Source organism: Periplaneta americana, chromosome 15, assembly GCF_040183065.1.
Source record: "Periplaneta americana isolate PAMFEO1 chromosome 15, P.americana_PAMFEO1_priV1, whole genome shotgun sequence".
Lineage (NCBI taxonomy): Eukaryota > Metazoa > Arthropoda > Insecta > Blattodea > Blattidae > Periplaneta > Periplaneta americana.
Window position 1 is genome coordinate 163,733,918 of NC_091131.1, and position 16,009 is coordinate 163,749,926.

At 36.4% G+C, this 16,009-nt stretch overlaps 1 protein-coding gene and 1 non-coding gene across 2 annotated transcripts in view; both read left to right on the top strand.

Annotated features, from left to right (window-relative positions):
* Window positions 1-16,009, top strand: part of LOC138715492 (protein bunched, class 2/F/G isoform-like) — a 717,347-nt gene that overhangs the window by 109,399 nt on the left and 591,939 nt on the right. The gene's annotated exons all lie outside the window — the stretch shown is intronic.
* On the top strand, window positions 15,827-15,899 carry TRNAK-UUU (transfer RNA lysine (anticodon UUU)). The gene has a single exon. It is a non-coding gene; the product is annotated as a tRNA-Lys (tRNA).

Sequence of the window (16,009 nt, forward strand, 5' to 3'; positions counted from 1 at the left end):
TACTTATTAAAATCTAACGACGCATAATTAATTTGTCATATTTTACTAATGTAAGCCTATTTGTGATTTAAAACGTTTCCTTCTATGTTGGATAGCTTTCTAAGTTTGACAAATTTTAGTGGAACCATCAGTGTCCAACTCAGACAGGTTTTACTACTTACTTACTGGCTTTTAAGGAACCCACAGGTTCATTGCCGCCCTCACATAAGCCCGCCATCGGTCCCTATCCTGTGCAAGATTAATCCAGTCTCTATATCATATCCCACCTCTCTTAAATCCATTTTAATATTATTCTCCCATCTACGTCTCGGCCTCCCCAAAGGTCTTTTTCCCTCCGATCTCCCAACTAACACATTATATGCATTACTGGATTCGCCCATACGTGCTACATGCCCTGCCCATCTCAAACGTCTGGATTTAATGTTCCTAATTATGTTAGGTGAAGAATACAATGCGTGACGTTCTGCGTTGTGTAACTTTCTCCATTCTCCTGTAACTTCATCCGTCTTAGCTCCAAATATTTTCCTAAGAACCTCATTTTCAAACATCCTTAATCTCTGTTCCTCTCTCAAAGTGAGAGTCCAAGTTTCACAACCATACAGAACAACCGGTAATATAACTGTTTTATAAATTGTAACTTTCAGACAGCAGACTAGATGACAAAAGCTTCTCAACCGAATAATGACACGCATTTCCTATATTTATTCTGTGTTTAATTTCCTCTCGAGTGTCATTTATATTTGTTACTGTTGCTCCAAGATATTTTAATTTTTCCACTTCTTCGAAGGATAAATCTTCAATTTTTATATTTCCATTTCGTACAATATTTTCGTCACGAGACATAATCATATACTTTGTCTTTTCGGGATTTACTTCCAAACCTATCTCTTTCTTGCTTCAAGTAAAATTTCCGTGTTTTCCCTAATCGTTTGTGGATTTTCTCCTAACATATTCACGTCATCCGCATAGACAAGAAGCTGATGTAACTCGTTCAATTCCAAACCCTGTCTGTTATCCTAAACTTTCCTATAAAACTTCTCTCTTAACCGAGTCATATGCCTTTTTGAAATCTATGAATAATTGATTTACGACAAGTTTTACTATATTAGTAATATATTATTTAACGGCATTTTCAGTTGCAGAGATTTGTAGAAAATTAACGGGGGCGAGAAAATGCCATCAAATTTTGCCTGGAGCCTTTCATAAGAGGCTATGACGCGGACCTTCCAGCTTTACTTCCTTTCTGAGAAAGCATTACTAAGGATTTTATTGCTGTTTAAAATATGTTTATCGCTTTCGGCCGGGTTTGACTCCACGAACCTGATATCCAACGCATGGCATTTGAAACTCTTTTATTCACTATAAAATTTAATAATTTAGATTATAATTGACAATCTAGTCAGAATTCTTTACACGTTTGAGTTATGATATTTTGTTATGATTTTCAAGTTTGTTTCGATAAATTTCTGATAAAGATCAATTGAGGCGCTGACATGGGAAAGGTAGTAACTACCAAAAATAAAATTTTTCAGGCGTAGCAAAAATCAAATTTATGAACACTTTCTCACTTACATTATTACAGAAACTGCTTTAAATGAAAGGCATACACTCATGTTTGTGTTACATATGAAATTTGAAAAGTCTGGCACAGATTTATCTGTGAAATCCTATTTTATGAAAATACAACATTGAAATCACTCCTTAGTCAAACTGAGAATTAACGTTATTTATACATTATGCACAAATTTTTCGGTAAAATGCATGATACTTTTCATCGAGAAAGTCTAACATAGATAACAAGTCTCTCTTTTTGGCATCAGGGACGACTGGTCTTCTTGCAAGGCGTTGCAAGCACTGCAAGTTAGTGATTGACGTTAATGACTGTCCTTTGATAAAAATCATGTACTCTGTCCACATTTCAAGTCGAAGAAATCCTCATCCTTCATCATTATTACATTATTAGGCCTTAGCTCTTCTGGAAACATGGTCTTGCATCTTTTTTTTCTTTTCTCTATGATGCCAAATTCCCTGTCACATGGCATGTAGGAATGTTCTGAAACCAGGAATTTCAAGTCCACTGAATCAAAATGTTTCTTGGCAATAATGCAAATCAGGACCATTAGAATCACCCGATTCTTATTCTGCCCTGCATAGTTATCAGCCCATATTTGTCTAGACACACTCTGATGATATAAAAGGAGTTGCTACCTTCTCCGCGCCAACAGCTGTGCACATACAACTTACAACGTATAGTGACTACGTTTCCAACTTCGTTTCATTACATAGGGACATACTAGAGCCCGGACGAGAAGTTATGGCATCGGAGCGAGGGACGCATTTTAGTTCGTTTGCTTGGACTCGCCCTCACCACAGTGTAATATATACAGTCGCGCAACTTCGACACTTTTTTTGCCAACATTCGCGACACTAGCGCCCAAGCGGCAGGCAAGGCACTGGTCATAGTCTCGTTCAACTAGCACGTGCTTTAAAGGGATGCGAGATGTTATAATAACGTTTTAATCATGCGTCGGAATAAAGGCAATGTGTGCAATGACGAAAATCGCAGTAACAACAAGTTTAAATCTCCGAATTTGTCGTTCTTCAGATTCCCTCAAGACCAAGAGAAAACCATAACTCAGTCATAACCAATAATCCACGTTGTAGGTAGCCTACGTATTGTGTTCTATAAAACACTATTTTATTACTTATCAGTTACCTATTTGTATGTCAGGAAGGACAGTTTAATTAAAAACAAAGTAAATACCTGTTACAGTATATTATTTTTTTGCAGAGATCATGTGTAAATGTGTAACCATTCCGATTTTGGATAATGTATCTACAGTTTTTAATGCAAATAATTCCATAATTTTTGTATTCGTGTTTTTTTTCTTTATATTTTTCAAAAGTTGAATGTTATATAGCATTCAAGTAGGTATCATGATGTTAATTTTGCAAGAATTCATGGAGTATAGTAATCCTTTTGCAAAATATTCATTTCTTGAATAAATCCAGACTGTGTCGATAAATTTCTGATGTGTTGGTGTACATTCATGTGGCAGACGTATTAAGTTCTCAAGAGCCTTTTTAAATTTAATATAAAAAGCAATCCTTTCTGTAATAATTTGGATGACTGTTATTGGTGTTGATTTTACATTCCCAGTGATTATTTGAGCCGTTCAGTGCAGAAGTGGTGTAAGTCAAAATCAGGTAATGAGGTTTAAAGTAAAAATTCTGTAAAATACAGCGCAAAGTAGCAATTAATATATCCTTCGTGCTATTCACTGACTATTAATAGTTTAAATACATTCAATATTAACTGCCGCTTTGCGCTGTATTTCACAGAATGTTTACTTTAACCCTCATTACCCATTTTTGACTTACACCACTTCTGCTCTGAAAATAAAATTAGGCCTACATTTTCTGAGTTAATTTAAGTTACAATTTTTCCAACAAAATTGTGTGTTCATTTATTTGTTCTCACCTACGTCATATTAACAGTAAGTGCATGTAAATTACGTATTATATAGGTAGGATAAGTTAAAATTAGGCATTATGTGTGAAAGCTGGAAATGTAATGTAAAACGCGGTAAACTTGCCATAAAAATTTAAACCATAACATCAGCACTATTTGTGACTCAAAATAATAAAGGAAATACCGGTTCTTAAGAAATGGAAAAATAATGAACTTCATATTAATGTTTAAATCCTCCCCTTTTCTTTATTTTCAAGTTTACCTCAGCGGCCGAGTTTACCCCAATTTGCGGTATGCAAAATCGTTAATTTCTCAGGAAATAGGGAGAGGAGTTCACCACGCGATGTACCCTACGAGATATTCCCTACAATTTTGAAGCTACTAATTCTTACTCTTCTCACAGGAAATACAAAGTTCCAATGATTCATAAATATATTTAGGAATGAGTTGAATTAATCGACCACGCAACGAACAATTATATTATTTCAAACCATGATACGTGATTAGGGCCATGATTCAGTTGTAAGGAGCAGAAAGAATTACATTTATTCCCAACTTCTGAAACTTGTAGATTAACTGCGTGTGAAATTCTTCCAGGATTCTAAAGTAGAATTAATAAGAACCATATACACTTATTGTATAGCATAAAAATATAAAATAAATTACGCAAAACCCGTTTTCTGATGTGTTATCATATGTCGTGTGCACACTTTTAACTTGCCTGCCGCTAGAGGGCTACTGTCGCGCCAGCTGTCGAATGTTGGCATATTTTATACGTATGAGTTGCGTGACTGTATCTATTAGACTGTGCCCTCACACTCAACTGGAGGGTGTTGGGTCAGTTGGTTACTAGCATTCCGAGTGTTCAGATCGTTCTGCTACTACCGCTATTGCTAATACTGAAAACATTGTCCTTCTGAGCGCCCTCATTATGGCATTGTCTAAGATGTGAAATCATAGAGTAGCTCATAGTCTAGGACATGAAACAGCATACAATGTATGGAAATTCATGTCAGAAGAGGCTGTAAACGGAATACCAATTCCATTGAAAAGCGTGTTTGCAAGAGTACTGGCTGCCATTGGTATTTCAAAGCGAACCTTGGCAAGAATCAGGAAAGAAGGGAAAAATATTGAGGCAGGAACAGCAGATCTTTCTCCAGTCCGGAAAAATCACAGCCGAAGAAGAAGATTGTTGCAGCTGTAGACAGTTTTGATGAGGAAGTCATAAGAAGACTCATTTATAATTTCTACGCTACGCATAAGCAGAGGCCGACTCTGCAATCGTTTCTTCCAAGAATGGATATCGGTTTATGATTATGTGAAGAAAGTAGAGAACAATTACATTGAAAGTGAGCACCTGATGGACAGTATTTTGGAGAACATTTCCATAAACTTAGGGATATCTGATTCGAACGGAGAATAAGAATATAAAGATGGAATAGCGGGCGTAATTCCATTAGGTACCTTCGGACTCTTGAGTAGGAAAGTGGTGATACTAAGGTAAGACGAATGTTTTTGGAAAGAGATGAAACGCATATGCCTGCTGCTCTGAGCTTGAGAACCGTAACCCAAACAACCCCCACTCCTCTACCCTGCTGGCCGGCAATTTAAAACTTCGCGCATTTTGGTGCCATAACATCTCGTCTCAGCTCTACCTTCTCTGTGCCACTGGCATGGCCATTTACTATCTTCTCAATGAAAAACCTAAAAATTCGAATTTTTGGCAGTTACGACCTTTCCCATGTCAATGCCTCAATTACTACTAGTTGCTGATAAAAGTTATCTAATAAGTGGACGGGTTCGATTCCCAGTCGGGGCAAGTTACCTGGTTGAGGTTTTTTCCGGGGTTTTCCCTCAACCCAATATGAGCAAATGCTGGGTAACTTTCGGTGTTGGACCCCGGACTCATTTCACCGGCATTATCACCTTCATCTCATTCAGACGCTAAATAACCTAAGCTGTTGATAAAGCGTCGTAAAATAACCTACTGAAAAAAAAAATAATAAGTGGAAGTGGAAGGAGACGCAGAGTGGTGGAGTGCTAACCAAACACACGAGAGGCTACTCTGCTCATACAGTACATACTGTAGGTACTAAGTGGCTGAATTTGTGTGAAAGTTAATCTCGAGTAATTTTGTAAAGCGTTTCGATACGAAACTGAGCGTCATCCCATGCATTAACCTGACAGAACATTTCGTATAAATAATTACAGTTACATGTATAAGAAAACTAAAAGTGTTTAGGATATCCCACACCCTTGGAAAACTTATGGAACAAAAAAGTCTGTGACTAGAAGCAGAAATAGTAGAAATGAAATAATTAAATGGTGAATTTGCAAAACGACTTAAGTCCCTAGAAGTAGTTTTTAGAAAATTATATAAAACTGTTTTTAACCTCGCTGAACCATATATTGTTGCAATATAATTTTTTATCTGTAAGAGAAATAGTTTTATTATAAAAATTCATACTTTTGTATTCTTATGCAGGTCGTAAGAAATTAATTATCTTCAGGACTTAAGTTGTTCTGCAAATTAACTTCAATCCTGTATCATAATTATTAGGTTACTGACACATAAACATGTTTAACTAAATGTATGTGTACCAAAATCATAAAATAACCTTATTGCAATTGTTGAACAACATTATTTTGAACAATTTGTTAATCACAAGAGCACAGACAACTCTTAGGAGTGTTATAACGAGACCACAGCTTAGTTTCATCTTTCAATTCTTTGTTGTCTCCCATGATATAATGTTTTCGTAAAATGTATGCACGTCTTCTTCATCACGAATGTACTTAAGCATTTTACAAATATCTTGAATTTTGGTTTCATTGATAGGGGATAAAGCACTGTGTTGGAAAGTGTGGAGAAAGAATGATGCTGAAAATGATCAAGAAATAGAAAGGGAATTGGTTGTGTCACTGGCTGAATAGAACTGCCTACTGAAGGATGCACTGGAAGGAATGGTAAACGTGAGATAAGTTCGGAAAGAATTACCAATGACAACAGACAAAAAACAATTTGTCAGCTGAGTGTATGATTAAAATTACATATTATGTAAGTTTCTTCAGTACTTGACAGGAAAAACAACTTAAGTCCAGGACTATAGTCGTTTTACGCCTTAACCAAATATTCTGCTATGAAAGAGTAATGGAACGGAGAAAAATTCTCTCCGGCGCCGGGATTTGAACCCGGGTTTTCATTACTCTTTCATCGTATGATGACGCAGAATATCTGCATGGAAATATCGTATGTACTTCGGTACATTAAATAATATATATGATATGCGTAAATCACTTCGTGATTTAAGACGGCGCTTATTCCTTCGGATCCCGGCCAACTAGTCACTCATAACGAGTGCACCTCAGCACATGTGTGGACTTCAGTCCTACGTTCATATACATCTATGACGTAGTGCAGAGGGCGGCCACTAGAGGGAACCCAAGAGTTGGAACTTAAACTGAGACGATTCTGTCCGACGCCGGGGTGGGTATCCGGTGTGGCTTAGTGGATAAAGCATCAGCACGTAGAGCTGAAAACCCGGGTTCAAATCCCGGCGCCGGAGAGAATTTTTCTCCGTTCCAGTACTCTTTCATCGTATGATGACGCAGAATATCTGCATGGAAATATCACATGTACTTCGGTAAATAATATATAAATATTCTGCTGCTAATAAAAACTATACAAAAGTCGTGTATTAAAGTCGTTCTCCTATACTAAACGATGCCCCTTGCACACAGTAACATAATCATGCTCTCAACTCAGAAACCCCAAAATGTGGACTTAAGTCTTTGTGCAAATTCACAATTCACTTAGCAAAAATAGTAGTGAAGCCAGGCGAGACCTACAAGCAGGAATCAATATACCTGTAAGGGACTGGTGTTAAAATAGTCCAGAATGACAGGAAGGCATGTACTCGTATCTACACACCATGTCATTGTTTACGAAATTGAGCTCTTGGCATAATATTTAATTACTTTTTTCGCTCTCTTTTTTTCAGTGATGCAAAGCACTATCTCATACGCTTAATAAGCGTTTTATCCAGTTGGAAAGGGCATTACGTGCCATATGGTATCGAGATAAAGAGCGCTTCCAGTTAGCTGTCCTGTATTATTTAGTATTTGTGACATAGTGCCCTTTACTTTCATGTACAGGTCATGTAACAGGAATCTGTCGCAGTACAGTATTGTTAAAATTACAAGGGATGGATTGCCGTGGATACAGGGGTATTGACCATTCGATAAGGTTTTAGAAAATATGGGTTAAACTGCCGAGTAGCTTAATTTTATTTAAGTCTGTTCCAAATTTTACTTCAATGTATTTAAACTAAAATTAAAAGAAAAAATAACAGCCCCGTCTTCACAGAAGAGATGCTGAATCAATCTAAAATTATTGTCATTTTGTTGTTCGTGGCCAATGTTAATCGCCACTGCCAGAGAAACCATGCATATCCAGTTGTTGGTTCACATAGAACACATTTTTTATGGTCTTTCTGGAAGTACTGTTTGAATGAAAGTCTCTTTTCACGATACCAGACATCAGTCTGTGGATTGGTTTATTTATTGTTCTCATCACCATGAGCAGACATAAACATTTAATTGACAGTTTGACATTTATTTACACACACACACACACACACACACCCTCTCCCCCTCTCCCTCCCCCTCTCTCTCTATACTAATAACGACTACAGATAGCGCCACCCAATCTCACTCACAAAAGAAAAATGAGTTTAACTGCATTATTTGAAAGCACATTTCAAGCCCTTGAAGACAAACTATGAACAGTCAGACAATAATTCATAACAGTATTTGTTGTACAGGGACATCATTTTACTTTTACTAACATCTATACTAATAATAAATCTGTAGCCGAAATTTTTCTGGTAATTTTCGATTTTCCAAAAATAATTGGTCCTAACATATATAATTAACCACCCTAAAACCGAAAATCGCTTTTTTGAAATTTTTGTTTGTATGTCTGTCTGTATGTTTGTTACCTTTTCACGTGATAATGGCTGAACGGATTTATATGAAAAATGGAATATAAATTAAGTTCGTTGTAACTTAGATTTTAGGCTATATGACATTCAAAATACTTTATTTAAAAAGGGGGGTTATAAGGGGACCTGAATTAAATAAATCGAAATATCTCGCTTATTATTGATTTTTGTGAAAAATGTTACATAACAAAAGTTTCTTTAAAAATGATTTCCGATAAGTTTTATTCTTTACAAAATTTTGATAGGACTGATATTTAATGAGATAAATGAGTTTTAAAATTAAAATAACGCCATCTAAGACGGTGCAATGAATTAAGAACAAATGACTTCGTCTATAAGGGGCCTTGGACAACAACAATCAAAACAGGGGCCTTGGACATAAACAGTCCAAAGCTATTAAACATAGCCTACAGAGAATGTTTCTGTGTTTGTATGAAGTAATATCAGGAGCTAAATTAACCGATTTGTATAATTAATTATTATTTCACCATTGGAAAGTGTAGTTTCTCTAGATGGACATAATGCTATAATGTTATTACAGTAACGTCTGAGTAAATCGAGGACAGGTAAGATTAAAATAACTTCTTATGCACAGAAAATTTGATAGGCTATTTTGTACATTCGTTTTCTGTATTTCTTAAAATAATATTTATGTACACTCATTTTAATCTCAGAGAATTAACGAACAACGAAAGTGTATTGATTTAGTATGCAGTAATAGTACGTTAGCTTAGCAATCCATTATTTTATAATTCAAATTTTAACTATGCTCAATTGAATCGTATTAAAATACATAAAATATGTATGCAATAAATGCAATGCAAAAAAAATTGGGTAATGAGCCAAGCAGATTATCTTGCGCTGTTGTAAAAGTTGTTCCCTGGATCAAACGTCCTATTTTAATTATGTAATTACTTTATATTTATTTCTAACAGGTGCAGCGGAGCGCACGGGTATGGCTAGTTTCTAATATTAATCTGGCTATAGGTACCTTTGGATCAACGGTTGAGAGCCGGAAATACCGTTTGCTACCCCCTTCCACGACTGGAGTTTGATGATACTGGCGTAATATACAAACAAATCCCTTTATTAGGTATATCAGGGGGAAAAAAGTACCTAGTTCATCCATTTACGTAAACTAGGAAATATCACGCTTTTGAGTTTGATAATTTTTATTAGGTTTTTGTTTAATCAAAATACAGTACTGTATTAACAGTAAGTGTTTTTACTCACGAACTGAGCTGTCCATGCGGACGTATTCATTATGCAGTGTATATTATACTGTCTACAGCACATTAGCGTACACTATAGAGAATGAAGTTAAATTGAAAAATAATCATAATATGGAAATTTAAACACATTTTTTAAAATGGTGGCCGTTCATTTCGATACAGGCTTCAGTTGTAATGTATGTAATTATTCCAATTACCAGTTTCGTTCTTCGTACTAGTAACTCATGTTGAAATAATTCTGTACCTACTCTATAAAAGAGTACCTTACGTACTGTAAATTCAGTCTTCACCTCTGCTCGCTCTGAAAAGATAAAATTACTCAGACATGCTATCTACTGTCCGTCCAAGTGATTATGTCGCAGGGTCGTAGAAAGGGGGAAAATCATGTGACAGTTAATTACTTACGAGGCCCTTTTATTTAAGTTATTTTAAAGAGTTGTATGGGTACAATATTACGTAGACGTCCAATTCCTAACAGAAATTAATGTTCTCAGAAAAGAGCTAAGACAGCCCAGCCACTAGCCTTTACTGAGAGGCGAATAGAAGCAGGTGGAGAAAACCGGAATGCGACGTAGGCAAATGGACGACAGTACCTGTGCGAAAATGATGCAATATTGAAAGCTCTTTCGTCATTGGAAAACGCGAACATATTTTTGGAACGTACTGTTTGCTATGACCGTAAGGCTACTATGACTGTATATGCGGTCTTGGATCTGTGTGGAGGACGGTTGAACTTTCATTAGTAGAAGGGGTGGGAGTGAAGTACATTCAAAAACTCAGGTACAATAAAAATTTAAGTAAAAATAAAATGATGTCCCTGTATAATTTATACAGCACATACCTCTACTAGCCACAAAAGAGATTTTCTTCTATTGTTGTAAGACCATTGTTTCCAGAGCGCACCTGCCACGTTATGGCAATAACTCAAACATGAGGAAGAAGTTCCGATAGTATCCACGAGATGGAAGAATCAAATAGTGGTGATTTGTTGATATTCCATAACCCCACTACTATTCCATATCCCCCTTCTTTCCTCTGTTATTTAAACATTGGTGTGGTATTGACATACTACAGTAAGTAGAAAGCATATTTTGTTTTATTATTCCAAGAATTAAATATATTTACATATTTAATGTTATTGAATACGAATACTTTGCTTCCATTGTACAATCCCACTCGGCTGCCAATAGCTATACCAACTGAATTGATTTAACGATGGTTGGATCCGGGATGGATCCTTGCACTTAGACCGTTGAGGCCCACTGTATGCGAGGATTGTCTTAAGTGGCACAGATGGCCCAGGTGGCATTCGTGAACCCGACCTGGGTTCTGCAGGTAAAGTCCCATCGCCTACTGACGAGCCCGAACCCTCGTGACGCCCCAAGCTCTTAGAACCTACATCGGCATCAGAACCTCCCCCCCGCCCAGATATCACTCCAATCTGATTTTAATATTACAAAAAATAAATGAAATTGAGAATGCTGATGGAATGAAAGAGGAAACGGCAGTACCCCGAGAAAACCCCTGTGTAACATTTGTGTTGTCCACCACAAATTCCATCAAAATCTAATCGGAGATCTAACCCGAGCTGCCTGGCATACCAGTTGAATTGAACTGCCGTATTGATGACATAGAGTGTTCTAAGATGCTCAGTCTTCGATCCCCTACCTGCCAGTAAATACATAAAGGCCTAGTTATTTGGCCTTTTAAAAGGGCCGTATGTTTTCTAGACAATATTAAGATACGTGGATCGTATGAGGAGGCGGAATATAGGAAAATAGGAAAGATTGGAGAATGCTGGTTTTGCAGTGAAGGACTACGAATGAATGGATATGTTTTCTTGTATTAAGCAACTCTTATTCTTTTCCCATGCACATTAAAAAAATCATAATCCATGTTATTCGTTTCCTGAATCCCATTTTGACGTTCGAGAGGGAAATTTTCTGTGAATGACATCAGTGTATAAAATAGCAGTTGACATATTTTCTATATGTTTCTCCCTGATTTCTGGAGGTAATCTGCTACATGCAACACCTTTTCTGAAGATGTATGGTTTGCTTGTAGTTTTTAATCGGTTACCGTACTGTAAACCAGTCTGGAGTCGGACAGGGGTGGTGAGTTGGACAGTGTGCATGCATTTTGAACAGATGATATTACGTCATATCAATTGTTGTTAGCAGTTATAATAAAAATCATTAAATGGTGCAAATGTTATACAGGGTGATTCACGAGGAAAGGTAAAAAATTTAGGATGTGAATTCTGAAGTCATTCTGAGTCAAAAAGTTCATATGAATATAGGTCAGTTTTCTAACGGTTACGGAGATATGGCTCTTTGATTTCACAAAAACTTCTAAGATTCCATTTTACTAACTCGCATTTAGAGACAGATCAAGGGCAAATTTAAAGTTTATGTTCATGTATGCATACATATCTAATATTCTAGACGTCGGGGTCGATATTTTCGCACATTTTCAAAGGTACCTCCTTCTGCTTCAATGCACTGTTGCGCTCGGGCGTGAATCGCGCTCATCGCGCGGAAGAGTTGCACGTAATTGTTCTCTATGCAGCATCCAAAATACGGTCGATTAGCGCCTCTCTCGTTTCCCCCTTCCTTTGCTATACCAAGTCTTTCATCCAACCCCATAGACAGTAAGTACTCTTCGATATGGTACCCTTCTGTTCGGAAAGCGTCGTTCATATTCAGCGACGGCACGCAAGGAACTTCCATCACACAAACCATAAACATATACATTATCGGCGTATTCTGTAGTCGAAAATTTATAAGGCATCTAGAAAAACACAACTTAACACTTCCGATAACTGTCCCTGTATAACTACTGTACTGTAGGTAGCTGACTGAACTGCTGTGAATTGATGATAGTGTAGGCTATTTATGTTATCTGCGGGTTCTGTGTCATTACATCAGACAAGGGCAGGCGATTGGACATTTGTAATGCCCCACCACCCTGTTTCTTCCTCTTATCTACATCGTTCACAATGCAGATTCCAATGTTATGTCATTCATTGCGACGTTGACCTTGTCTCACGCCTCGTCTCACGTCAGCAGCATATGGTAACGTCTGATTCACATTGGGGCGAGACGTTTTACCAAAAAAAAAAAAATGCACCTAGCTCCGCTATCATTCGGAAACGAACCTATGTTCATATGAACTTTTTCACTCAAAATTGCCTAAGATATCGTATCCTAAATTTTTTACCTTTCCTCGTGAATCACCCTGTATGATTTTGGGCGAATCCAGAAATTCATTTAGATTGTTAGTTGGGAGGTCGGAGGGAAGAAAACCTTTGGGAAGGCCGAGACGTATATGGCAGGATAATATTAAAATGGATTTGAGGGAGGTGAGATATGATGGTAGAGAGTGGATTAATCTTGCTCAGGATAGGGACCAATGTGAAGTTAGAGTTGAGATATTCCATTTGGAGTCAGATACACGGCTGCATCTGTTAGAAGTTAATAGTACCTTTAAATGACCCAAATAAGTGTTTGAACCTTAAGGATCCAAAAGAGGGAGACTGGGTTCTGATAAAATGCACCACTGACAATGGTGTTACCGGTAGACAAGATGTTACCAGTTGAGGAGCTGGAAGTAAGTTGTGCTAGACATCTTCAGAAGAGCAATAGGCTCAGATGGCCGGACTTGGGGGATAACCGAATCACTGATTATGACCAAATTGAAAGAAAACTCGATCCGCCAACATTTTTTCTTTTCTGAAGTTTCTAAGTACACCAGTAACCAGGTGACAGGCTTTAGTTTCAGAATAGGACTGCAGGGATTACAACCTGTAATTTGTTTGTTTCCTTTTAATTCTAGAAACAGCACTGATCACCTTCCATCCAAATTCAAAGTAATTTTTCCTATGAAAAAATCCTTACTCTATTCATATCACTCTATACATATCACAATCTATTAAACACCGTAGACATATCCTATTTGCTGATGACTTACAAATATATACCTCTGCACCTATATCGGCACTAAATTACGCAATAAATGAAGTAAACAATGACCTAAAATCAGTTATTTCATGGACGAAAAAGTTTGGACTGAAATTGAAGTCAGAGATATCACAGGTAATTATAATGGGACATCAACGACAGTTAAGTAAATTAAACACAGGTGACTTATCTCCTGTTAAAATGAGTGAAACTATTATCCCTTACAGTGATAGAGTAAAAAATCTAGGAATTTATATGGAATAAAACTTAAATTGGAATACTCAAACCACACGCAAATGGGTAATATGGAAAATGTACGGAAGAATATAACAAAATGGAATGTAATAAAATAATAATAAAAAGAAAAGAAATACGAATGTTAAATAAAATTCACGCATTAAAAAGAATTCGAAATTTCCTTCCGTTGCTTCTCAAGAAGAATTTAGTGCAGTCGCTCTTGATGCCTCATTTTGATTACTGTGACACTCTCTACAGTGACCTTAACATGAGACTGACAGACAGACTACAGCGTGTTCATAATGCATGCGTTCGATTTATTTGCAACGTCCGTAGATCTGACTGTATCACACCTTCACTAAATATGCTGTCCTGGGTCCGTCTCAAAGAGCGAAGAATTATTCACTCTCTCACTTTACTCTTCAATATTCTTCTAACCCTAGCTACTTACAGTAGCTTCTCGTTTTCGACATTTGCCCTCATATCACGAAATAGATACTCGCTCACAACACCATATCACACTCTCCATTCCTAAACACAGAACATCCTTCTACTCTTCATCTTTCACCGTCTCTGCAGCTCATCTCTGGAACTCTCTACCACAACATGTCAGAGACTGTCTGACATTGTCTAGTTTCAAAATAAATTAAAATTGAACTTTTTCAATTCAGATTCCTTTCAGTTATTAGCCCATTTCTCTGCGATAGTTTTGTAAAAATATAGGCTATATATTTCTTTCCTTCCTTTTCTCTTTTCGTTCTCTATATCAGCCGATGAATTTATTATCATAGCCTTTTTATTGTGAATTTTATTTAATATTCGTATTTCTTTTTATTATTATTTTATTACATTCCATTTTGTTATATTCTTCCGTACGTTTTCCATATTAACCATTTGTACTAAATGATTTGTTTTTACTATATTCCAATGTATTTTACTTTCTTTTTTCTATTATGGTATTATTTTCATGTTGTTTAGTGTCGATTTTATTATGCTATTATTATTATTATTATTATTATTATTATTATTATTATTATTATTATTATTATTATTATTTTGTATTATGTTAGTATTCTATTCTTTAACTTTTTGTCAAATTTAACTGCTTGTATACTTTGTGACCTGGTAGAGTGTAAGAGAAGGCCAATGGCCTTAACTCTGCCAGTATAAATAAAGAATTATTATTAATGGTGTGTCTGAAACCAGACGGCAGTTTATGGTTTCGTCGTTTTTGTGATAAATACAGTATATGAGTGTCCTACTCCAGACCGTCTTCATGGGTTAAGTCGGACCCTACAAATACAGTATATTTTTTTTAGGTTCTACCATACATTTTAATGGATTGACAAGTATGCTAGCATATCAAAGAAAACGCGTTTAATACGATGGTGTCGAGTAGTTCACCCTAAATGCATAATGAAGGTATATTTTTCATAAAATACAGCCTAAAATGTTCCGCTCCAGACTGGTTGAAGGTATGTAAGGATACTGTATGAAATGCGAGGTTACGTAGTGTTGTGGTGTTATGAGATTTTGACCACGTGAGTTTGAGATTCGCCAGTTAGGAAAAAAGAACGAATGTCGCTTGTTAAGCCCTAGTAGAGATAGATATATTGTAATTATAAAGGTTAAAGTTTAATAATTGTGAGAATTACAGAGGTATTACGTACAGGAATTCTTGATTCATGGTTTTCGTATTTAGTGATTGTAGGTAATGATTAATGTAAATAAATTCGCGTTGGGAACACACTGTTCTTGATAGCATACATCTACGTGTTCGTCACATTTTTTAAGAATGGCTGGGATCGAAGATAGTTTCTTACACTACGCGGGCATAGAGAAAAGTATAATGCTGGTGCAAGCGAGATGGAGACTGCCACGCACAGCCATTGCATGGCTGCAGCTGGAAGTAACTTGCAAGCTGCCCGGATAGCTCAGTCGGTAGAGCATTAGGCTTTTAACCTAAGGGTCCAGGGTTCGAGTCCCTGTTCGGGCGTGTTTTTATAAATTGCTTTTAAATATATTTTTTTGTCATGTTAAAAGATCAAAATCCTATTTTATATTTTTCACTGTACAGTTTTTTTTATATTTTATGATACCGTCTAT